Here is a 24,762-nt window from a genome sequence, read left to right as displayed (position 1 = left end):
AATGGTTAGGTGGGTCTTGATGACACAGGGATAACGGCTTGGTGACATGTAGGTAGGGGAAGGACTAGGTGATGCTGGGGTGGCAGGGGGGGTGCCCAGGTGGCACAGGAGTTGGGGCCCTGGCCTCCTCCATGCATCAGGAGCTGGCTTGACCCTCCACCTTGTTGACTCCCCAGCACATGTCAGGGCAGGAGAGTTGCTCCAGCTAGAAAGCATTCTGCAGAACTTCTCACTACCAGTGGGGGACCTTCATTCCAAGAGCAGTCAAAGTAGGGGCGACTGGAAGCGAAGGGTTGGCCAACCTGAAGAGCTCTAGTGGCATTGAAGGGCAACCTGACCAGGGCACCTCTGCAGACTGCCACCTTCCAGTAAGCTATCCTTCTGAGTTTGCTGGGGGGCTACATGTCTAACACAACCATATGTGTATAGATTCAGGTGTTGGTCTGAAGCATCAGAACATATTGGCTCAACCACCAACTTTTTTAATGTTCTAAGATGTTCTTCAGTCAATGGAGTCTAGCATCTCAATGACTGTTTATGCATTGGAGGTTTAATGCCAGACTGAAGGCTGGAGTTTTAGTCTTGGCAGGTTGCCCCGCCTCTTCCTGCACCCACACGGGGGAGCATTTGGCCCGGCGCACCTCATCTGCCCCCAATTTGTGCTCCTACATAGGAACTGGGGCGGTGAAGTTCCCAGTGTATAAATGGTCAATGGCATTGCAAGAGCTTTATTTTTAGTGCTATAGCACTCAACTTAGAATGTTCAAAAACAACCTCCAAGGAAGATCCCATGATGAAAAAAGGGAGGGGAGGGGAAGCAGCACCACTTGAAATAACCATGGCACTTCAGAGACAGCTCATTAAGGGAAGGATATCCACTGTATGAACTGCCCCCCCCCCCGGCATGTATCACTTTAGTTGGAACTGGAACAGCAATAAATAACATCTAGATTAGAGCGTTAATGTGAACATCTTCAATATGTCAGAAAGTGGAACTTTCCAAACTCTTAATTAAACCCCTAGCTTTCACGGTGTTCATCTCTTACTGCTAGGTACTTTCTGCATTTTGTCTCCGAAGTGCAAATGCTATAATTCCATGCTGAGACATACAGTCACTCACGGAGCTAGCTGAAGTCTGTCAGCTGTCAAAGGAATCTTGCCGGATTTATATTTATGGAGCTGTTAGTGATGATGTTGATGGAAAAGCACAGCCTTTTAAAATAAGAGAAAAATCGTGTTTCCATTTTTCTCCAGTATTTGTTGTTTGTCCTGATTCCCTGGTGACATGAAAAAGTATTAATTACAAAGGAGAAAAAGAACTTCTCTCAACTGATCAGACTCTGAGGCCATTTTGACTCATCAGCCAATAGGGTAGCACAAAGTATGACTTATCATCAAGGAAGTCTACAGCAAGTGTCCATCAGTCAGTAAAACCGTCCGAATGAAAAAGACTCGGAGAACTGTTTGAGTCCACTGGCACCTGGAGGGCCAACAAATGTTCACTCTGACCCATTATGCACAGTGGCTGCTACATCGGGCGGCTGCCATGCCATTGCAGTGGGGCAGGATGCCCTGCCATTCCCTGTGTAAGCACGGGGATGGGGCGTACGGGGCTGCCCCAGCGTAGCATGTGCAAATGCGCTGTGTGCCGGGGCCAAGGAAGCCTGGGACACTGCCGGGTCAGGTAAGTGGCAGTGGCCGGGGGGGAGGTGGGCAGGGGCCAGTGGGGAGTGGGGGGGTCGGGCCCCCTCCACACGGAGCCCACAGGGGCATGCGGTGTCCCTAGAGGAACACCATAGGTCAGGGCCGGGCAGGCCGAAAGGCCCAGCACTGGTAATTATGCACAGCGCCAGCCTTCCCCAGCCCCGGCAGGCACCCGCGGTATCCAGGAAACTGCAGAAGTTCCCGCGTTTCCATAACGCAGGCCTTCCATGGCCCTGGGCCAGGCCATGCCCATGCTAGCAGTGGGGGCTTGCATAATCGGGGATTTTCCCTGATGTCCTGCCGCTGCCAGCGGAGACATTCTGGCCCGTGCATGATGGGTCTCTTGGTATAAGGTGTTGTGTGCATGGATGCTTCTTCAGATACAGAATTTGAAGGATATAGATTCAGATACAGTGTCTGAAGAAGTGTGCAAGCATACAAAAACCTTTACCCAGAATGAAACTTGTTGCCTCCGAAGAACAAGAGCTGGTTCTTATATGCCACTGAGGCCAAGAGAGTCCTGATATTCCTGCTCAGTCAGAACAGCTCTATCAGTTATGTGATGAGCCCAAGTTCACCCAACTGGCTGCATGTGGGGAGCGGGGAATCCAATTCGGTTTGCCAAATTAGAAGCCACTGCTCTTAACCGCGACACCAAGCTGGCTCTCAAACTTTGTTCTGTTGCTTCAGACCAGCACATTGATCCAACTAAGACTCACAACAGTTATAGTCACAGTTCAACATAAACTTATGAGCTATTCTCCGTTGGAATGGACTGTTGACCATCATTGTAGCACGACGTGTGTTTCAGTGGTGAAAGGAAAGAACCTTGGCTTGTCATTCCTTAATGGTGGGGGCATTGGGGCAATGGGGTCTAATAACTCTAATAGGAATAATATCTGGAGTCTATGTTTTAGAAAGTTCAAATTAGTTCAAGTGCAGAAACTTACAGAACACATAACTACCCTGTGAGTTAGCTTGGCATCATAATTGCCATATTTGTTTGTCTAGACCAGGGGTAGTCAAACTGCAGCCCTCCAGATGTCCATGGACCACAATTCCCAGAAGCCCCTGCCAGCGAATGCTGGCAGGGGCTTCTGGGAATTGTAGTCCATGGACATCTGGAGGGCCGCAGTTTGACTACCCCTGGTCTAGACGTTTGCCTCTTGTTTTTCTCCAGGGTGAGGACAACTAAAGCAGCTTACCGTTCTGTTCTCCCCTCTTCCACTGTATTCTCATAACGACAATCCAAATAAAGTGAATTACGCTGAGAGTGCGGCTGCTGCTAGCAACTTTCCATGATAAATTCGGGATTTGTACCGAGGTCTCCCAGAGCCTGATCAGAAGAGAACATAAGAGAAGCCAAGTTGGGTACAAACTGTGGCTCTCCTGATGCCCATGGACTACAATTTCCAGCTGGCAGGAGCTCATGGGAACCGTAGTTCATGGACAACTGGAAAGCCACAGTTTGCCTACCCCTGCTATATCTGTTCCACTTAATATTTCTGGTAAGGGCTTGGAGGAGGAGCGGCTATCCCGCCCCTGAGTACCTCCTCCTCCAACCAGATTGCCTGTCTGTCCAGCGGCCAGCCAATTGCCTTCCATCCCCCACCCCTGACCACCCCCTCTTCTTTCCACTTCCCTCTGAGGCTTGGAGGCTGCAGATCCCTGCTGTGTGAGAGTTGCCCCTGCTGGTGAGTTCCCTTCCTGGAAGCCTCCAGCCTGCAGCCTTTCCAGGTCCCCCTCAATCCAGTGCTCGTTGTATTCCTGAATGCAACGGGCTTTGCCCCTAGTAAGGAATTAATATTTAAGAGTGTGCTGGCTGTACAAGGGGGAGGGGCATGAACACAAAAACTGATGTTCTGACATCACTGCAGAGAAATAACAACAGTTAGAAATGAGATGCTAATTGTAGGAAGCAGAGACATTTCGGAATATAATGCTGTAATTTCAACTTCTTGCCACTCAAGTAACTATGGTTTTGCTTTTGAAAAGGAAATCATGTCATTCCCTGAAGAATCTTTCCCACATTCCGTGGCCACTTTACAGATGCAAAGAATAGACATGCATGATGTTGCCTACATTTCAAGTCCCTCTTACCAGAGATCTTCATGGGCAGATGTAGAGATTTGAGCACTTGTAGGACTGCTTGAATACATCCTGTGGTTGTTGTCTTTTTAATTTTAATATTTATTTACAAAGAAGAAGAGTTGGATTTTAAATCTAACTTTTCTCTACCCGAGGCAGTCCCAAAGCAGTTTACCATCGCCTTCCTTTCCTCTCCCCACAGCAGATACCTTGGGAGGGAGGTGGGGCTGAGAGAGTTCTGAGAGAGAACTGTGACCGACTCAAGGGCACCCAGAATCAAATTTGGCTTTCGTGATTCGAGGCTGCCGCTCTTAACCACTTTACTAATCTGGCTCTGTGACTGGATAGATGCAGACAGGTAGCCTTGTTAGTCTGTCTGTAGCAGTAGAAAAAAGCATGAATGTTAGTCTTAAAGACTAACACCATTTGTGTCAAAGTATTAGCTTTCATGAGTCACTGCTCACTTCACTCCGAAAACACGCATTTTGACACACATTGTGTTAGTCTTTAAGCTGCTACTACATTCCTGTTTGTTTGTTTTTCCTACTGGATAGCGGAGCAAATGTCTTCATTTACAGCAGTCCTGTGAGCATTGAGGCTACTGATGATATCTAAGAAGCAAATAGAGAATGTTAGTTCAAAACATAAAGGTCCTACCAACTTTATTTCATTTCTATCCCAGTCATCCACCAACACATTGGGTGGCTTACAATGTAAGACCTGAAAACAACAGAATAGAAAGAAATTGCAAGGCTGTTGCTAGTGCGTTTAACCGTTTTCTCTCCTCCCCCCTCCCCAGTTCTCTTTTTGTCTCATAGAATTCAGCAGCAAAAAAGGTGATAAAAACTACACAGTTATGGACCTAACAACTCACCAACAGAACTTCACGAACGTCTCCAAGTAGCGTCTGCTGAGACATTGGTTTGCAAGAGGATGACTACTACTGCAAAAAGTTTTTTTTTCCCCCCAGGCCCTTCTTAGCTAGAGGCCCTGAAAAATATTGTGGATGATGGTGCTGAAAGCTGCTGAGAGGTCCAGAAACACACACCTTTTCAGACAGCAGGGAAAGGTCATATAGCAGAGCAAATAATAAAAATAGCAGTTAATGTTCCATAACCGGGCAAGATTGAAAAGTATCCAGATAATCCATTACATTCAGCAAACCTTGGAATCGTGCTGCCACCACTCTCCGTTTCCTTGACCAGGAAAGGTAAATTTGACAATTTGAGTTACAATAGTCATTCCGATCGTGGAACCTTAAGAACAGTATCTTTAATAGCTCTCTAATAGTGCTAATAAAGATCTAATATCACTTATCACGTTTGTCATTATGACAGTGCTTCAGATTTTTGTTCCGTTCATTTCCATCAAATATCTTGACTTGTAGGATTGCCTGTGAGCCAAGGGCAGAAGGTGAATTAATCATGTTAAACTTACAAAATGAGCATGACTGCTTCAAAGGATGACTGTCAACCCAGCTGGAAGCTCTTGTTTTTGTGAACATTAGTTTTAGAGTCTGTACAAGGCAATTGTATTGTTGCAACTAGATGAGATTAGTGACTAGATCTCATGCTTCTACAATGATCCACAGCTCATTGTTGATTTTCGCAATTTCCCATGCCATGTTTCTGAACAAATCCTCTTTGAATGACTATTTGGTAGAGCTGCCAGCCTCCAGGTGGGAGTCCCCTGGAATTTCAGCCATTAGACTACTGAGTCCAGGGTATATTATGCATGGCAGGAAACCTCGCAAAAAATCTGCCCCAAAAGATGTTGTTTTTTAATTTCTGCATGTGGAGCTGGTTTTGTCATGGAAAAGCCATGGTAGTATTTTTGATTCAGTATAGCATTCCCCGCTCATGGCAGTCACTCATGGCATCATTTCAGTGCAGTATTTAAAACTAGCCTTAAAATGACTTTTCTTTTACAACAGTCATGAAAACACCGTTTTTTGCATGCATAAATGCTGGCATGTTTTTTATCTCCTCCCTTGTACCACAGGACACCAATGGTTGGAAATGGGCAGTCTGTAGTCCCTCGTCCACCAATAGGAGCTTGAGGTGTCCCTTGTTTGGTGCAGACCCTCCCATCTCTGTTATGACAATGTTACACTAGCAGAAATTAATTTATTCATTCCCTCAAAAGCATTTGCAAGCATTTCAATCTACTCTCTAGGAGGAACAGCATACCTCTGAGGGGGAAAGGTTGTAGTATTTTCAAAAGGCTGTGTGCCAACATGGAAATTTCACGTTGAGGTCTCTGTGTCCATGAACTACAATTCCCATAAGGTCCTGCCAGTAGCATGTGCCAGGGTGGCAGTCATGTGACATTGCAGCTGACTATGGCCTGCCAATGAGTATCTAGCATAATGGAGGAATTCACCCCCCTTCACTATTTGCAGTCATAAATCTACTTTTCAGGTGTATAATCCTTGCAGAAAAAAACAACCATTTAAAAAAATGACAATTATAAAGGGTCAGTGTGCTGGCTTCAGTGAAAACCTTTACTTGCATAATAGCCCCAGTTCCCCTGGGGGGAAATGGAACATTATGACAGTGGACTATATCACATCACATCCATGCTGAGCTTCTTCTCCTACCCAGGATCCACATTCCAAATTTCCAGGAATTTCCAAAGTTGGAGTTGGCAACCTTAATATTTGGCCCACGCTGGAGGTATCTCTACCAGAGGCTAATGAAGAGGGTGTCACCGTTTTCTAGAGAAAAGGAATACCCCCCTCTTCTACCACAGTGGCCCCAATCCAGTTCACCCCCCCCCCTCTCCCATGGCTGGCTACTATTCTGATTTACGATTTAAGCAGATCTGCCCACAAATGTCTTGCCCTCCTGTCTTCTTTGGCTCAAAGTGTTACCAGCTGAGACATTTCAAATATGATGGAGGTCACTGGAAAAGGAAATTGATGGAGTTAGTGGTTGACTTGTCCCACTAAAAATGGAGAGATCTGTTTCTAAGACACTCCCCAGATACCTAAAGTTCCCCATAAGTCTTACTATTGTAAGGTTGATGATGTGGAAATCAAGTGAAAAAAATGGAAGATTTTTGTATACCACCCTGAGCTCCTTGAAGGACCATCTTTCTTGGCCTAAGTTCATGTGACAATTTCATTGAAAACAATATTTTCTGGTTGTTTTGCTCCCTTTCACCACTGTCCATTTTCAGGGTTCTTTTGGAGGATGACCCAGCCCTCTGGAATAACCTTCTCAGGGGTGGTTTAAGGACTTGCAGGGGCCATAGCACCAGAGCTAGTTTAAAGATTTGTGGGGCACTAGCAAAGTACAATTGTGATAGGAGCAGCCAGACTGGGGGCAGAGGCTCCCCCAACTGTGGAAAAAAATGTCACTCTGAGTGCCATTAAAGACAGAAAAGAGGGGAGGAGAGAGGCTATGGGCCTGATCCTTGGTGGGGATGCAACTTGTGGGACCCTGGAAGTGCAGGGCCTGTATCACATGCTATAAGGGTAAACCAGCCCCCAACCTTCTAAAAGAAATTAGGAGGGTGTCTGCTTGGATAGAAATCTCTAAGTGTTGCAACCCTGGATTTTAATGAGCCCTTTGAAGCTCCCGGATATTAATCTTTTGGGGTTTTCTGGACTTATTGGGAAAGAGCCATGAAGTAGATTTTATTATATTTTGTTCTAATTTTTTTTTAAATGTGGTTGTTTTGAATTGTTTCTACTGCCCACCTTGAGTCCCAACGGAGAAAATTTAAATATTTTATGTACGTGTAAATAAAATTGAATCAAAGGCAAGATAAAACACGAAGGATGGCTTGATTGTGGTGCTGCAGTCTTTCATCAAAGCAATTCATTTTCAGAGGTACAAAAGGAACAGAAGGTGTTAGGAGTTTGGCAGTTGCCATCCACCTCCCTTAAGTTTTCGACAGAATTAAAAGGCATACAGTTCAGTCTGGCTAGACAGGAATGAAAAGGAAGTCCAGAATTTGACGACTTACTAATCAAATGGTCTGAGGCTATTTTTGTTTTCTAAATCAGCGGTCCCCAACCTTCATCTGGTCGGGGACTGCCTCCGGGGGTGGGGGAGAGCCAGCAGCCCGGCTGCCGCAGTTGCTCAAACCGCGCACGCACGGAACTGCCGCACATGCACGTTTTGGCCACCAGGTGGCGCTAACATGCATGCACAGAGTTGCCGTGCATGAGCGTTTTGGCCACCAGGGGGAGCAAACGCGCACGCACGGCAGTTCCGCGCGTGCACATTAATGTTGCTGCCGCGCCGGCTGCCGCGCCGGCTGCTGGGATGGCCTCTTTCCCCCCCTCTTGCTGCAGGGGGGGAGGCAGGCGCGGCCACTGGCGGCCCGCTCCGATGGCCTTTGCGGCCCACTACCGGGCCGCGGACCGGGGGTTGGGGACCCCTGTTCTAAATGGTTATAAAATTGGCTTAATTCAGATTAACATACATACTTGAGGGTGGTATTTTCAGTTCTTTCTGGAGTGTGCAATGAAGTGATCATCAAGGTTTAATTGTCGTAACTGCTGTTTCATAATCTACATTTGTGCACCGCCCTGAGCCGGTGTTGGGAAGGCAGTTTAGGAATATAATAAATAAAAATAATAATAGCAATATTTGACAAAACTTGAAAAAAATGACAGTAGATACCAGTGAAGGTCTGACAACGGATCGGCCACTAGTACCTGAGATCTTTTAGCTCGGTGATGTAATCACGGTCTATCCATAGGCTCAATAAATAAATTTAAATGTATTAACAAATGCAAGACTGAGGTTGGAAGTCCAGGCGTATTCCCTATAAAATAGATCAGGGGTAGTCAAACTGTGGCCCTCCAGATGTCCATGGACTACAATTTCCAGGAGCCCCTGCCAGCGCCCTGGGAATTGTAGTCCATGGACATCTGGAGGGCCGCAGTTTAACTACCCCTGAAATAGATTGATAGCAGAAGGCACGGCATACCATAAGACTGGTTAAATTGACTGTGCTAAAAATGAAAAGGAAATTAAAGGGTGGGAAAAGTATTGTTTTCCTATGTTTAGTTCTGCAGAAAGCAGTGCAATCCTAACCAGAGTTACAATGACTTTAGTGGAGTCGATGCAGAAGGTTGCCATGTCTTAGGCTTGCAATGAAATCTTGAATTGGATCAAAATGGTATCCTTGGACTTAACTGGCTTATGGATAGGACTGGTCATATCTGAACAAGAAATGTGCATTGGTTTGATACCAGTATGATTGTAATGCCTTTCTCCCTCCATAGCATACAGCTAAATACGTTTTTGTGAGAGTCCCGAGAATAGAGCTGTCTTCCTCTGGATGGCATCTGGAGATCGTCCGCTATTACAGTGGATCTCCAGGTGATCAAGATCAGTTCCCCTGAATAAAATGGCGGCATTGGAGGATGGGCTGTATGGCATTCTACCCTGCTGAGGTCCCTTGCCACCCTTCTGATGTCCCTGGGCTCGACCTCCCAAATCCCCAGGTGTTTCCCAACCTTGAGCTGAGAATTCTCTAAAATCAGACTCCCGGAGTACCTTTAAGACCAACAAAGCACTCAAAAGCTCACACCTTGAATAAATCTTTGTTGGTCTTAAAGGTGCTACTAGACTCTGAATTAATTGTGCTACTTCAGACCAACACGGCTACCTATTTGAATCTGTCCTTATGAGAATTCTCTATTAGGGATCCCTGAGCCCCCATACAGTAGTTCAGGGTTGGATCCACATGGACATGGGTGGTCTTCTGTGGTTTCTGTGGGCTGCAGGGTACTTCAGGAACAGCTTTTGGGGGCTCCATTAGCAAGGGGGACGTGGGAGGGATCTGTTCCATGAGGGCAGTGTCACTCATAGTTCTCGTGATTCAATTCCCAGTTCCTTCAGCTCTCTGGAGATAGACAGTCACTGCTAAATTGGTTTAAGTCCTTAATGTCGAGATGCCCACAGTATCTAAATAATACATGTCTACTGCACTGCTTTCAGGAAGGAACGGTTTATTGGCTTATTCCCGTCTGGAGTGCTCATGAATTATCACTCTGTTTCCTTGAGAAAATGAATGTATATCTCATAGCAGGACTTTGCTGTTACATACTTAGTAATCCTCTGTAGGTCTCTGTGTGCGAGACAAAATAAACTGTGGTGTTAAATTAATAAAAAATAATGCAGCCCAACATAAATTACATCTGAGAATCCATTTTTCTTTCTTATTAGTAAACTAGACTTTGTAGAAGCGCGAGCGTTAATCATTAGCTTGTAAGTGCTCTTTCATCACTTTGCTATTTACTGATGCAAATGAGGCAAAGAGAGATTTGTTGTAAATTTTTGTTTCCTTCTCTCTCTACCCCCCCCCCGACCCCATCCTGTCAGAAGAAGCAGAAAAGACTGATCCGAGTCATAAATGAAAACAGGAGCCCCAGTTCTTCATGCATATCTACTGACGGGCCTTTGTTTCTTATTTAAAAATTCCTTTTCAGATTTACTGGTAAAAGTTAACTGTCAGACCATAAAGAGGGCTCATAGTACAATCCCAACACTCCCATATAATTGGTAAGTATCAGAGTTAATGAATGGATTGATGCAACATTAGCACACTCATCAGCATACATTGGGGCCATTAAATAAAGCGCATGCGTGCACACACACAAACCTGTGGGTGGGTGCACGCATCATATATTTATAAATCTGTGCGATTTTAGATTTTATGAAACAGGGGTTTGAATTCACTCTCCGTTTTTTGTTAACCACTTTGCATGCTGGAAAAGGGAAGGGAATTCTTGGGATCATGTTTGCAAGCTTGGTAAGATTTGGGCTTAGCTTAGATCAGCCTTTCTCAACCTTTCTACTGTTGCGAAACCCCTGAAACATCCTTCAGACTTCAAGAAACCCCGAAAGTGGTGCGATCATGCAGAATATGGTTGGGAAGCATAGCTGTGTACATGCCCACCTGGTGCTCCTCCCCTTCCAGGCCCTTCAGTGGCCATTGGGGAGGCAGGTAGACCTGACCATATATGGTCATATCACCAGATAAATATTTAACACTTCTGCAAATATATAAAAAAATAATTAACTTCCACCCATTCGGGAAACCCTTCCAGAGAGGTCAAGAAACCCCAGGGTTTCATGAAACTCTGGTTGTGAAATCCTGGGTTAGATGTTACCTGGCGGGCAAGTGTGTTTTCATTCCTATTGCAAGTATTTAAGCCCAGGCATAGTCAAAAACATGTCCTGGGGTGCAGTCCTGGTTCATACCCACAAAGACAAACACACAGGAATCCCAGGCATTGGGAAAACCTAAGTCATCCTCTATTTAGGCAACAAAATCAGAGTCCAGTAGCACTTTTAAGACCAACAAAGATTTATTCAAGGCGTGAGCTTTTGAGTGCAAGCTCACACCTTGAATAAATCTTTGTTGGTCATAAAGCTGCTACTGGACTCTGATTTTGTTGTGATACTTCAGACCAACACCGGGGCCCACCTGAATCTATTTAGGCAAGTCTTTACAGGAGTTCATTGTCACAGACAGGCATTTTCGAAGACAAGGAACGATACAAAGACCCAGGCAGATAAACTCTTTGGCCCCCACCCACCAAACTCAGAATCAGGTGCCAGTTACACTTTCTCAAAGCTGACCTGTTTGATCCCCTGCACCGTATTAAAACAAGAGATAGTTCAGTTGTTCTTAGAGCCAGGTGTGAGAATCAGAAACAGGATTGTTTAGCATTCCAGAGAGGGACGAGATAAGAGCGATTTGTACTACAAAGTCTCTGGAAAGTCAGAGGGGATCAGGGAAGGATGGGCAGCTATAAGGGACTAGGAGGAGGGCAGTGCAACTCCAGGACTGTTTATATCTAGGGCAGAGTCTGCACTTACTTTGTTTATTCCATTGTCAATCTTTTTGAATTCAGATCGCTTTGAACTCGGGTATTCCTCTCCCCCCCCCCTCCTCCCCATTGAAACAGGAAAGTCTTCTGCACATGGTTAGGGAGGGTCAGAAGGTGGGGGGGAGCCAAGCCTCTTTCTTTTTTTCTTGAAGGGGGGGGGGGAGAGGAGCCAGGCAGGGAGCCTCTTTCTTTTCTTGGAGGGGAGGGGGAGAGGATCGAAAAAGGCAGAGGAGGGAGGAAAAATCCAGGACCGACAGAAATTGAGAGAAATTAGGGGCTTCTCCTTTAAGGCAAGCGTGTCACATGAATTGGTGTAGCCTATCAGAGATTCTCTACCACGGAGCTTTCTTTCCCAAGCTGGATATTCAGGATTAAAAGCAGTCTGAGATATCGCACATTAAAGGTAGGGTCACTCCGGATCAATCCTTCTTGCTGCAGAAGGAAAATTTAAATCGCCTCAAATCCAAACGGAAATCGCATTCTGTGTAGAGGGCAGGGACTGAATCGATCTGGGGTTGGAATAAAAGCTCCGTGCGGTTTACACCTAGGTTTGCTGTTCATATCTGCAGGGAGATATCATGGACATAAGCTGGTGTAATATTTCATTGACCACTAGAGGGAGCAAACCATGTGCAGAACAGGAAGAAAAACTTTAAAGAAACAGGAACTTATAAGCAAGGCAAATGAGAATGCAGAAAAGCCCTTTCACACACAGCTATTTCCCTTCCTTACTATAGCCTCTACTGTACCTATCTCTCCCATGAGCTCCAGTGTAGCCTATCTGATACCAGTGAGCTCCAGTGTAGCCTATCTGATGGTCCAAGGGGTCCCTGTCTTCCATTTTTATCAGTGAAAAAGCTGGCCGGATACAACCCAGTCTACTATTTGCATTTTGTAAGCTACTTTAGCACCACTCTCCCATTGGGAAGAAAAATGGAGTTAACCTTATCTACATTAATAAAGAAAAAGCCACTTACCTGAAAATGTTATCGAATATGATTTTTGGCCAATGGAAACACAAGCAGTGAAGGAACAAGCACGGCCTCCTAACTCAGGAGTAGTCAAACTGCGGCCCTCCAGATGTCCATGGACTACAATTCCCAGAAGCCCCTGCCAGCTAATGCTAATGCTGGCAGGGGCTTCTGGGAATTGTAGTCCATGGACATCTGGAGAGCCGCAGTTTGACTACCCCTGTCCTAACTTTTGCAAGATGTCCTTTCACGTGAAAATACATAACAACAATGAGATAAGTAGGCCAGGCTGAAAATTGCCCTGTGCAAGGGAAGACAACTCCTGTATCCCTCGACTTTTACAGTTCTCCTTAAGTCATATTAATGTAGCAGGGAACATAACTGTGTTCTAGTGTCATCCAGCAAACTCCCAAGGCACATCAGTTCACTACAGATTTTTCTCCCTTCTGCAAAATACGGTGGACATTTCTAACACATTACCTCTGGCCTGAGAGAAGTTATCAGCTCTAATACTATCTAGGAAACTAAAGGCTCCCTTTCCATGTGGTTTGTCTGTTGTGTGCACATTCATTAACAGAGATTTAAGTCTTTTTACACCATAGGATTAAGATAGATTTTTATGAGAATTTGAAGGTCATCTGTTCCAACCTGCTTGCATATCCATCCCATTTTCTGCCTTTAATACTCATAACAAAATATCTAATTAAAAAAGAAGAGTCCTGACTATGCTCATCAGATGAAAAAACTTGTCCGGTTTCACCTAGATGATGGAGCTGGAGACACAGACATGTGATTCAGACTAAACATTTTAATGGCTGCATAGGATTTCTGTCCATGGAGTATGATTTCCCCACTCTCCCCTTCCCATGGCAGCATTCCAGAGAGGGACGAGATAAGAGCGATTTGTACTACAAAGTCTCTGGAAAGTCAGAGGGGACTTCCAAAATCATGTTCCCCTCTCTCTCCCACGAACAGGATTTCAAAAGGCATATTCGGCCACTAAGGGAGGCGATGGGGGGGAAATCACAGTTCATTGGCAGGATTCCTCGGACATTTGCTCGGACATCCTGTGAGTGAGCAATAATTCCCTACTCCCTTCTCCTTCTCAGGGCTGCTGGTTGGAAGTCTGGCATCTAGAGCAGGGGTAGTCAACCTGTGGTCCTCCAGATGTCCATGGACTGCAATTCCCAGGAGCCCCTGCCAGCAAATGCTGGGAATTGTAGTCCATGGACATCTGGAGGGCCACAGGTTGACTACCCCTGATCTAGAGCATTCGTGTCTAGGTAGGTAGTAACAGCATAGATCAGAATATTTCTGAAGAATCACATCACTGTAGAAAGCCAAGCCCGTTCCACTGGCTGGATGTTACTCATATGTCTTGGCTACTTCTCTAAAGGTTGCAGAAAATAACGCAGATCCGCTTGGTGATAAACTGCAGTTCTGCTTTAGCAAAAAAATGTTCCAAACGCGTCAAGCTAACGTGGGAAATAAAAGGGCACGTTTTACAGATTCTTCATTTCATCCGTATCTTCTGTTTTCACAGTGTCAATCAGTCAGTCAGTCAGTCACTCAATCAATCAATCAAACAAGCAGCGTTAACTTCAGCTGTGACTTTGGCATATAGCCATAGGTTCATTTCATTGGGGTACCAGGGCTCCCAGGAATGCACCGGGTGCTAGGATGCAGGCTTGGAGTGTCCTCCTCCATGGGCAACCAACTGGCTTGCCAACCTCCAGGTAGGGGAAGGAGGGAGGGGAGGAAGGAAGGAAGAAAGGAAGGGAGGAAGGCCTCAGCAAGGCCATTTGGGCTGGGGGTGGTCATTTGTGGGGTTTTCCTGGGGCCCCTGGACTGTAGTCTGGAGAACCAGGTTCAGTTCCTTTCACCTTCTCCACATGAAGCCTGCTGGATGACCTTGGGCCACACGGAGGCAAGATCTGAACCGAGGGGCTCTTGCAGCCCTGGCCGAACTATTTGGATCTGCTTCCTCAGTCCAGCAGCAGTCCTCAAACCATGGCCTGTCTCTGTAACTTATATGGTTACCCCCTCTTCCTTCCTGAAGTGGGTCCTCTCATGCTTGAATAATTGTTCAAAACAGAAAGTATGTATCTCGATATGTCTCAAGCTGTCGTATCCGAAAACATTCAGAGCTGAATAATTGTTCAAGCAACTTTGAATAATTTGGCTTATGGCAGCTTGAAAGACACGTAGGAATACGTACATTCAATTTTACACAGTTATTTTTTGAAGTGATATGCACTGCATTTGTGATTTTGCCTAAATAATGCCATAAATATAATCCATAATGCCACTGCAGACACTTGGATCAGCCTCCTGATGTTTTTTCTGGTTTGGTTTTGATAGCGGTGGCTGCCATTTGGAGAATGGGAGACAGGAATTTGCAATTCTCTCCCTTCACTGCTTTTCTGCTTCCATAACATCAGACTGTGTCTCCATTTTTTTAAATCTCTTCCACTGTGAGTGGGAAATTGTGGGCTACTTTGGGAAAAGAATCAAAAACTGATATATTGATATGGGGGAAAGGACTCTGCAAACCCACCCTGAAAACCAACTCTCTGCTCAAACCACTAGATCCTCGTTATAAAAAAATACAATGAAAGACGGCCAAACTCGTCTTCTGTGCGGCTTCTAGTCGGCCCTCAAAAAGAGTAGATTTACCTCAGCTGGTGGGAATGGATTCTTTTTTTTTTAAGTGTTGGAGACAAGATTTATGTTTGGGGCTGTGAGGCAGACTTGGGGGCTTCATGAAGGCAGTGAACTGTGAGAAATTCTGTGGTGCTGATTTTGCGTTCAGTGGCATCCTGAGGTTCAAGGTGTTTTTGTAGCAAATCCATCTCTTCCCTTTTTCTTTTCGGATGGAAGTTTTGCTTGAGAGCAGATGTCGGCTTGATGTGCCAGTGTGCTCTCGGATAACAGTATTCATGCATTTAGCTGACCCACTGTAATGGTCCTCTCATTAAGTTTCTCTACTGGTATCATTAGGCCTGTTAATTTCATATATATATATATATATATAATGAATAATAGAACCCTTGGAGCAAAACAAAAAATAATCTTAGGGCTAAGAAGGAATGTGACAATGAGCTATCTGCCAAAAGAACGCATCAATTGATCTGTTGAATACCGCCTAATATGAAACGCCACACTGTTTTGCAGATTCTGGAACCAGAAGGACACAAATTAATTAGGTATTGAGCTTCTGACATTCTGCTTAAAGGGGGGGAAATCGTTGGTTTCTGCCTTAAGTTATTTACTGACAAGTCACATCATGATAAAAGCTACCTGTACTTGCCTCAGTTCTTCTGTCTTTGCTAACGGGAACTAGTCATACAGTTAATGGGCGTCCATATGTCACAGTGATTAACCATCTAATGCGTTCTCTAGAGGGAACTGCCTCGATTTCAGAGGCCTGGCCATTATTATTTTGAAAACGCCAGGGTAACTAGTTAATGCAAAGAGCTAGGAGAAGATTAAAAATGCATAAGGGACAGTGGGAGGACCACAAAGAGAAGCACTGCTAATTGCTAAGAAGACTTGACATTTCACCTTGATCTAGGATTACCCCCAACATATTTTGCCTTCCCTGAAAGGAAATTGCAGTGATTTCTCCTCAGGCAGAGCATCTAAGAAAGTCAAATGACATTTCTCAGAGGGATTCCATGCAGAAAGAGAGGTTTTTTTTAAAACGAAACACAAGATTTTAAGTGAATTTGGAGATTCTTGCTCAGGTGAAAGTTGGGTGCCAAAGAATGTCAGTAATTTCAGGGCATGGGGACCAAGCCTTATGAGGAAAGGCAGAGGGACTTGGGAATGTTCAGCTTGAAGAAGAGGAGGTTGAGAGGGGACATGATAGTCCTCTTTAAGTATTTGAAAGGTTGTCTCTTAGAGGAGGGCAGGGAAAGGTTCCTGTTGGCAGCAGAGAACAGGACATGCAGTAATGACTGAAAACTATGTGTAAAATGGATATTAGGAAAACAGTCAGCTAGATATCAGGAAAACAATTTTCAGACTCAGAGTAGTTCAGCTATAGAATCCGCTACCTAAGGATGTGGTGAGTTCCCCCTCGCTGGTAGCCTTCAAGCATTGGCTGGAAAGGTATTTATCCTGGATGCTTTAGGCTGATACTGCATTGAACAGGGGGTTGGACTAGGTGGCCCCTTCCAACTCCATGATTTCATGAATCTATAATGGTGGTCCTGATTGCATGCATCCCTGCTTTGATCCCATGATGGGTTAAAAAAAAAAGAATAAAAAATGAAGAGGAACCATGTTGCATTGGACCAGTGATCCATAGTCCACCATCCTGTGTTCTATGCTGAGCAACACTACTCTTGGAAGGCCCAGTAATAGGACCTGGGCACCAAAGCTTCCTTTGTTTTTTCATAGCCATCAGGGCTCAGCTTGGGGAACACAATGAGAAGGATATTGGTATACTTGCAGGGGCTTGGCTCACTCCTGGATTTTAATGGCATGAAGGGGAATAATCTCTGGGGCTTGTTTCACCATTAGTAAGATCCCCAGCTAAGTCACTGCGCCATTGCTCATACTGGCTACTAGCAGCAGCACAAAAGAAGACAAGGGGGGCATTTCCGCACATCGCTAAAAATAGCGCTACGTCAGCTGAATGGTGTTGCACTAAATATTATCATGCCACCCCTCACCTTTTTGATGTCTTGCTCTAGTTTGCCACCTTTTCGCGCTTCTCACTCTCTACAACGGCTGCTGGAAATGGCGGAAGAGAGCAACGCACTTTATATGCAACTCCCTTCCATCTGTCAGTCAAACCAGGCAGCCAATCCCCTTTCTCCTTTTTTTAAAGGTCCCATGATGCCCACCATTTTAAAAAAATTAATCGTTCTCCATTTAAACGTCTATGCTATGCTAATCATAAATGCATAATGCATTTTGAAGGCCACCCCTTAGGGAATCACGATTCTTGAATCTTTTAAAAAATAGTCTCGTTCCTGATTTTGGTGGGGGGACTTTAGAGAGGCATGCTTTGTGTTACAACTATGGGAAAAATATTTCTGATATTGCCTGCACACTATTTGTTACTCCAGGCTGTTCTTCGATTTTAAAAGAGAGCCAGTTTGGTGTAGTGGTTAGGAGTGTGGACTTCTAATCTGGCATGCCAGGTTCGATTCTGTGCTCCCCCACATGCAGCCAGCTGGGTGATATTGGGCTCACCACGGCACTGATAAAACTGTTTTGATAGGGCAGTGATATCAGCGCTCTCTCAGCCTCACCCACCCCACAGGGTGTCTGTTGTGGGGAGAGGAATGGGAAGGCGACTGTAAGCCGCTTTGAGCCTCCTTTGGGTAGGGAAAAGCAGCATATAAGTACCAACTCTTCTTCTTCTTCTAAAAAGAACTTCCCATCCCGGAAAGAGGGGGGAGGGAGGCGGGTGTGAGGGCAGGACATTGGAGATGGAGATAGTGCTTCTTTTCCTCCATACCTTTCTTTGGTTGGTGGCCTGCTGGTTGTCCACTGGGGGAAATGTGCTTTTTAGGTTTGGGAATCCATTTTTGGGGATTCACCAACTCGTGTTTTATAATGGAGGATATTGCAAACAGTTTGCTGGCTGGACGCAGGAGTTTGGCGATGTCATGCAGAGCACCTGGAAAAAAGCGTCTTCAAGGGGGTAAGTATTATGCTAAATTTATGGCATGCAGAATGGCCCTGAGTGTACCTAATGTCTGAAGAAGGAGGCTCTGCTTTTCAAAAGAGCTTGAATTCTCCACTACCCTCCACCTGGAATTTTCCAACAGTTTTGCATATTAATGGATCATTGCAGAAAAACAAAAGCACAGATGGTGTACAAATTTTAGGGAAAAGCCCTACCAACAAAGCTTTTACACGCAAGTATACCATGAATCCTGAAGAAGAGGAATTGTATTTGAATTGCTCAGGATTCTTAAATTCTGGATTCTAATGGACACAAATCTGGTGTCAAGAATCACACGACTGAGAAATCTGTAGAACACTTCAGTCTTCCAAGATGTTCATGGGTGAACTCAAAGGGCCATTTCGCACGGCTTCAAAGTAGCACAATGGTTGCTATTTGGAAACGCTACTAATTTGCCATAACCCACGACGTCGTAGACAATCTGCAACAATCCTGAAACCAATCAGCAAAAAGCGCTTCGTTGTGGCGCTTTCAGGGGAATCCAGAAAAGTGGATTCACCCTCCGGATAGCGATACACTCCTGCAACCAATCTGCAACAGTAGCGCTAAAGATCTGTGCGTTACCATTGTTGCTGGTTCTTCAAAGTCCCTCCCCCTGGCTCTCTCCTCCAAACTTCCGGCGAAGCGATCGCCATTTTTTTTTCTCCGAGCGAGCGGGGATAAACGCACCGGCGAGCCTCTTTCTGTTTAGAGGCTTCCCTGGCTTCAGTCCTTCACCTTTAGTCACTAAGCACAAACAACTGAAAAGCCCGTTTGCTGAAATAAAGTCCCTTTATTTTTTACAAATAAATTCAGCCGAAAATCGTGCCCGTGAGAGGGGGGGGGGATTTTTTTTTTTATCACTCGAGGCAGCGTGCAAATGATCATACAATCAAACGACAGCTCACATTAGGCAGCTGGATGGGTCTCTCCGTAGCAACGAATCTACCTAGATTCATTGCTATGGGTCGTTTTTTTTTTTTTAAAAACCTTTCTTAAAGGGAAAGGGGCTGTTTGGGAGCATGCTAACGGCTGCCCATTGGCTGCTTGACGGCCAGGGGCGGGACGAGCTTGGCAATAGCGCTTCCTTTCTAGCGATTTCTGCCGAGACCGGAAGCCTGTGGGAAACGCTAAAAAACGCAACTGATTCCACTACAAAGGCAGGTATGCATAACGACGAATTCCACTATTTTAAATGGCGATTTTTCATTCCGCAAACAATTTGCAACAAAGATCCCTGTGCGAAAAGGCCCAAAGTATCTGTTTAATTGCAAAGGAACTTCAGGAACAGACTAGAAAGGGAAATTGCTGAGTTACTGGTTATTACAACACTTGGAACAATGGAACCTCCAGGATTTAACAGGGATATTGGTTTCCTTTATCATTGCATATACTGATATCATTCAGTTCTCACATCTGTATTCTCACTATATTCTCAGAAGGGCTAAACATCCTCCTTATTTTATCTCTTATTTGGAACACTGGACTACAATAGACGATTCTAATGTAATTAATAGTAGAATGTAATGTAATTTGGAAAGGTAGACTGAAATGTATCTCTCTGGCTGAAAGCAGAAGAGGCATACTGCACAGCTAATCATACCACCTCAAATAAGAAGATATTGCAGTGTTGCCACCACACTTGAGAGGAGACAGATGGAGTGTGACATCAGAGACTCGGTTAATTATTCCCAGCATTCCACTGTTAAAAAGGGTACATTTACCCACTGATCCTCAGAAATAAACCCAAACCAATGGTGAGCATATAAACTCCAGTGTGAGCATATAAATTCCAGTTTGGTCCTTGCATCTGTTTAATACCTTTTATTATACTTACGTTAATTTGCTGCTCACCCTCTACTTATATGTATGGACTGGTAACTTCCATTTCAATGTATCTGAAGAAGTGCATGTGTGCACAAAAGCTTAAATAAATAAAACTTGGTTGGTCTTAAATAAATAAAACTTGGTTGGTCTTAAAGGTGCCGCTGGACTTGAATTTTGTCCTGAATTCTTACATGGAGTCATTTGTAACAGTTTCCTGGCACTTTTTGAAGTTTACTTCCTGCTTTTTTGGTTCTGTCCCCATTGATTCCGCAGAGCAAAAGTTGTCTCTGTTTTCATTCCATTTACACGTGGAAAGCTATTTATCTTAACAAATTGTTTTTGTTTGTGCATTTGCTTATTATTCTTCTTAATTGCTCTTTGCCAAAACTGATCCTCAAGACAGTTTATAAAAATAAATAGCCCAATTAATACCAATTTACTTTTCGGTCCTTGTGTCTCATTTGTCCTTCTTTGCAGTCTGAATGCGCCCAAACTCAAGTAACAATACACAAAAGGCTAGCTGAAGCACTTCTGTGGAAACAGATTTGCTTTCTGGATTGCCAGCCTTCAGCTGGTACCTGGAAATCAGTCGAAACGACAACTTATCTCTAAACCACAGAGATCAGCTTTCCTGTAGAAAATGGCTACTTTGGAGGGTGGAGTCTGTGGCCTTCACACCCTTCCCTATAGTCCACCCCTAAAATCCCTTGGAATTGTGAGTAAAGGGTACTGTCAGGTGAAGCTTAAATTGAGGTCAACCCTTCCATTCCCCATAATATCTCCTCGGTTGGCTTCCATCTAAAGCAGCCTTTTTCAACCTTTTGATTGTGGAGGTACAGCTGAAATATTTTTTCACACTTTGTGGTTCCAGGAAGTGATGTCATCTGGTCACACACCCTGCCCCCCCAGAAGTGAGAGGAGTCTCAGCCAGCAAAAGTTTAAATGGCCAAGGGCCCCTCCCCTTCTTACCCTCTCCAGGACCATCATTGGCCAGTTAGGGAGGGGGTGGGTCAACCTGCCCAAATAAGGGTAGGTTCTTTAAAAAAAATTAAGTACTTTGTCTCTTATCTTCACTCAGAACCAGAAACAGCAAGAACACGGTAGAAGGCCTCTCCCCAGCTGCCCTTTTGAAAACCTCCACACCCTAGTCTATCAGTTTTGGAAACTGAAGCACTGCCTTGTTCCCAGAAGAGCATCAACTTTTCCAAACGATCTTGTGTCCTATAGCATTACCACTCTGTTATCCACATACTTAGGATGAGATCTTGCAGTGGTTTCCTCAGGAGCAACTAAGTACTTTCACATCTTCTTCTGCTGGTGTTTAAACCAAGGAAAAAGCACTGGGGGGAGAACCTCCAGCCATACCATACTGGCTAGGTTTGTCAAAGATCCATAAAAAGCACCTGCTATTTGGATTTCTGTTATTTTTAACAAAAGAAAACAAACCCATAATTATACTTGATGGCTAGAGGATCTTTTTGTATTGAATTTTCCTTGGGAAGTGATTGATTTCTAGATTGATTCTAGGAAATGGAAACTAGTAAGTGGGGCCTGACATAAAAGAAATATTTGGGCTCGGCAGTAATATCATTTACTACAATAAGAGCTAAACTAGAATACTAATTGCAGCAGGCTTCCTGTAAGCATTTAAATGCAATCCACTTCTTCTTTTAGAGTAATAGCCATACTCTATTCCTGGAGGGCAAATAAATACAGGCCTTGTTATTACCTGACATTATAATTGGGGGCAGAGGTGGGGAGAATTATGTACAAATGTGGGCCTCCTGGCAACTGTGATGGGCCAGGGGGTGGGGAGGGGAGCAATGGCACACAATACATCACAAAAGGAAAAACCTCTCTTTGAATTGTCAGCACCAAAAGAACATGAGACTATCCGGCAGCTTCGTAGAATAGATCTCTGCAAAAGCTAAAGCTATTATTTAACCATCTTGCTGATGAGGACAGGGACCTGTGGAGCTGACAAAGGATCTGTGCCAGGTTTTCAAACTTTCTTCCAATGGGAAGTGTTTCCTGCATTGATTTGTCTGCAGAGGAAAGCGTGTTATTACAGGGATTTCTAGGGGCCATTCCACACCTTTAAAAACATAGCGTTAAGCAACCACAGTTGTTTAATGCTATAAAAATTGTGCACCCCCCCCCCGCCATTTCTCCCCTCCTTGCTCTCTCAGATTCTTCTCCCGCTTTCTAATGCTTCCTGGCACTCTGCACGGCCGATTAAAATGTCAGAGAAGAGGGACTCACTATACCCGTGCATCTCCCCCTGCCTGTCAGTCATGGCAACCGGCCAGTCAACTTTCTCCCAGCTTTAAAGGGCATGCGATCTTTTTTTAAAAAGAAAAACTTATCTGTTGCTATGCCTATGCATATAATCATAGATTAAGGCCACCCCACCTTGGAATTATGATACTTGAAAATCAACGGAAGTAATTTTTCCCATGGGGGGGGGGGTTAGAGGCATGCTTGGTGTGCCAACTGAGGGGTGGGAATTTTTTTTTGTTCTGCCTATATGACACAATGTGTATTCATTGCTCCAGGCAGCTTGCTCCCCCTCCCAAAAAAAATGCCCTGTTCCATGGAGAAGGGAAAGGGAGGCGGGCACAAGGGCGGGCGCTGCGATTTCACTGCTGGTTGCTCTTCTCCCACATATGCAACATAGTTGGGGGAATCAAGTTTTGTGGATTCCTCAATTAATACATTAAAATGGAGGATGTAGCTGCCGGATTGTTGCTGGGACGCTGAATACAGACAACGCCATTTAAAATGCCAAAAATATGGCATCTGCGAAGGGTACGTGTCTCACTTTATTCTCCGGGTGCGGAATGGCCTGGGATATGTTGCAAATCACGCTGGTGATTCCTGAAGGGTTGCCAACTCTGGGTTGGGAAGTATTTGGATAATTTGGGGTGGAACTAGGAGAGGGTGGGATTTGGTGCAGGGAGGGTCCTCGGTGGAGTGTAATGCTATAGAGTCAATGGTCCAAGGCAGCCTTTTCCCCCAGGGGAACTGATCTTTTCAGTCTGGAGATGATAATTCCAGGGGATCCCAAGGGGGTCCCAAGGTCCCACCAGGGGACTGGCATTCCTAGATTCCTGTGGTCAGTCTCATTGTTTTGTATATATGAACTATGTGCTTGTAATGTCCACCAACTCTTTGGGTTTACAGATTCCATGTATTCCAAACCTCAATACTTATGGGGTAAACGCTGGTGATTCCACACCATATAGCAGAACTACAGGCTCTACACACCACTGGGAAATGTGCTTCTGCACAATTAAGAAGAGTTCAGCTACTTGAATCATTGAGCACCTCTATGCCGAAGCCCAAATTATGCTAGTTCAACAAGTTCAACTATGAACGTTGCAAGAAATGTGGAAGTTATTGACGTATGATTGGTGAACAGGGTTTAAATGATATTATTGACAAAGTGTTCTCCTCTTAGTATCAAGAAAGGAATTGTAAAGCCATCAAGTCAGAAATCTTTCTATCAGTTTTGCAATTAATAAACCATGACAAAACCTAAAATATTACTGCAATAGTTCACATCATATGATTTACTGTCCTGTGGACAACACAACATTTGAACAGTGTTTGCGGCCTGCAAATGCATATACATGGCTCAGGCAGCAGGGAATGTGTTAAATTTTCTGAGCTTTTCAGGTGGAGCAGATGTATGCTTAAAAGTGTCCTTCCTTTTCTTTGGCAGGTCCCTTGAATACCAAAGTGTTAATGCAAAACACAGTAAGAAAAGGACTCAAAAGGAAACAACAGGTGTTCCATCCAAGGTACCCATTATTTGCATACAATATGTAAGATCCATTAATAATGATTATTACTCTTTGTCATTTCCATTTTTTTTCCAATGCCAAATATGGAGCTTTTAGTTCTGATTCAAGCAGGGACAAGCCTGCTTATTATTGCTGCATTGTCAAAGGGTTGTCCATCTTACCCTTGACATATTCTTTGTAACACGTATAGAGCTGCCTTATACTGAATCAAATTGTTGGTCCATCACAGAACTACAGAGGTCTTTCACATTAAGGTAAAGGTAAAGGTATCCCCTGTGCAAGCACCGAGTCATGTCTGACCCTTGGGGTGACGCCCTCTAGCGTTTTCATGGCATACTCAATACGGGGTGGTTTGCCAGTGCCTTCGCCAGTCATTACCGTTTACCCCCCAGCAAGCTGGGTACTCATTTTACCGACCTCGGAAGGATGGAAGGCTGAGTCCACCTTGAACCAGCTGCTGGGATCAAACTCCCAGCCTCATGGTCAGAGCTTCAGACAGAATGTCTGCTGCCTTACCACCCTGCGCCAAAAGAGGCTCTTTCACACTACCTCCTACCTAATTCTCTTACCTGGAGATGCCAAGGATGGAACCTGAGATCGTCTTCCTCTCAATCAGATGTTTTAACCCTGAGAGACAACCCCAAATCTAAGTAAATTTCGGTTTGCTCTCAAATCAAAAGCAGACTGATGAGAATAGAAATTATAAAAACGCACTTTGCTTGTGATCACAAGAAGGAGGTGACTTCTCAGAGGCTCCTTTTACAAGTAGAGAACGGAAAGCCTTTTGCAACACCCATGGAGACCAGTCTCATTCCACACGGATAG

The sequence above is a fragment of the Paroedura picta genome, chromosome 9 (assembly GCF_049243985.1).
Source record: "Paroedura picta isolate Pp20150507F chromosome 9, Ppicta_v3.0, whole genome shotgun sequence".
In the NCBI taxonomy this organism is placed as follows: Eukaryota; Metazoa; Chordata; class Lepidosauria; order Squamata; family Gekkonidae; genus Paroedura; species Paroedura picta.
Note: the sequence above shows the minus strand (reverse complement) of the source record.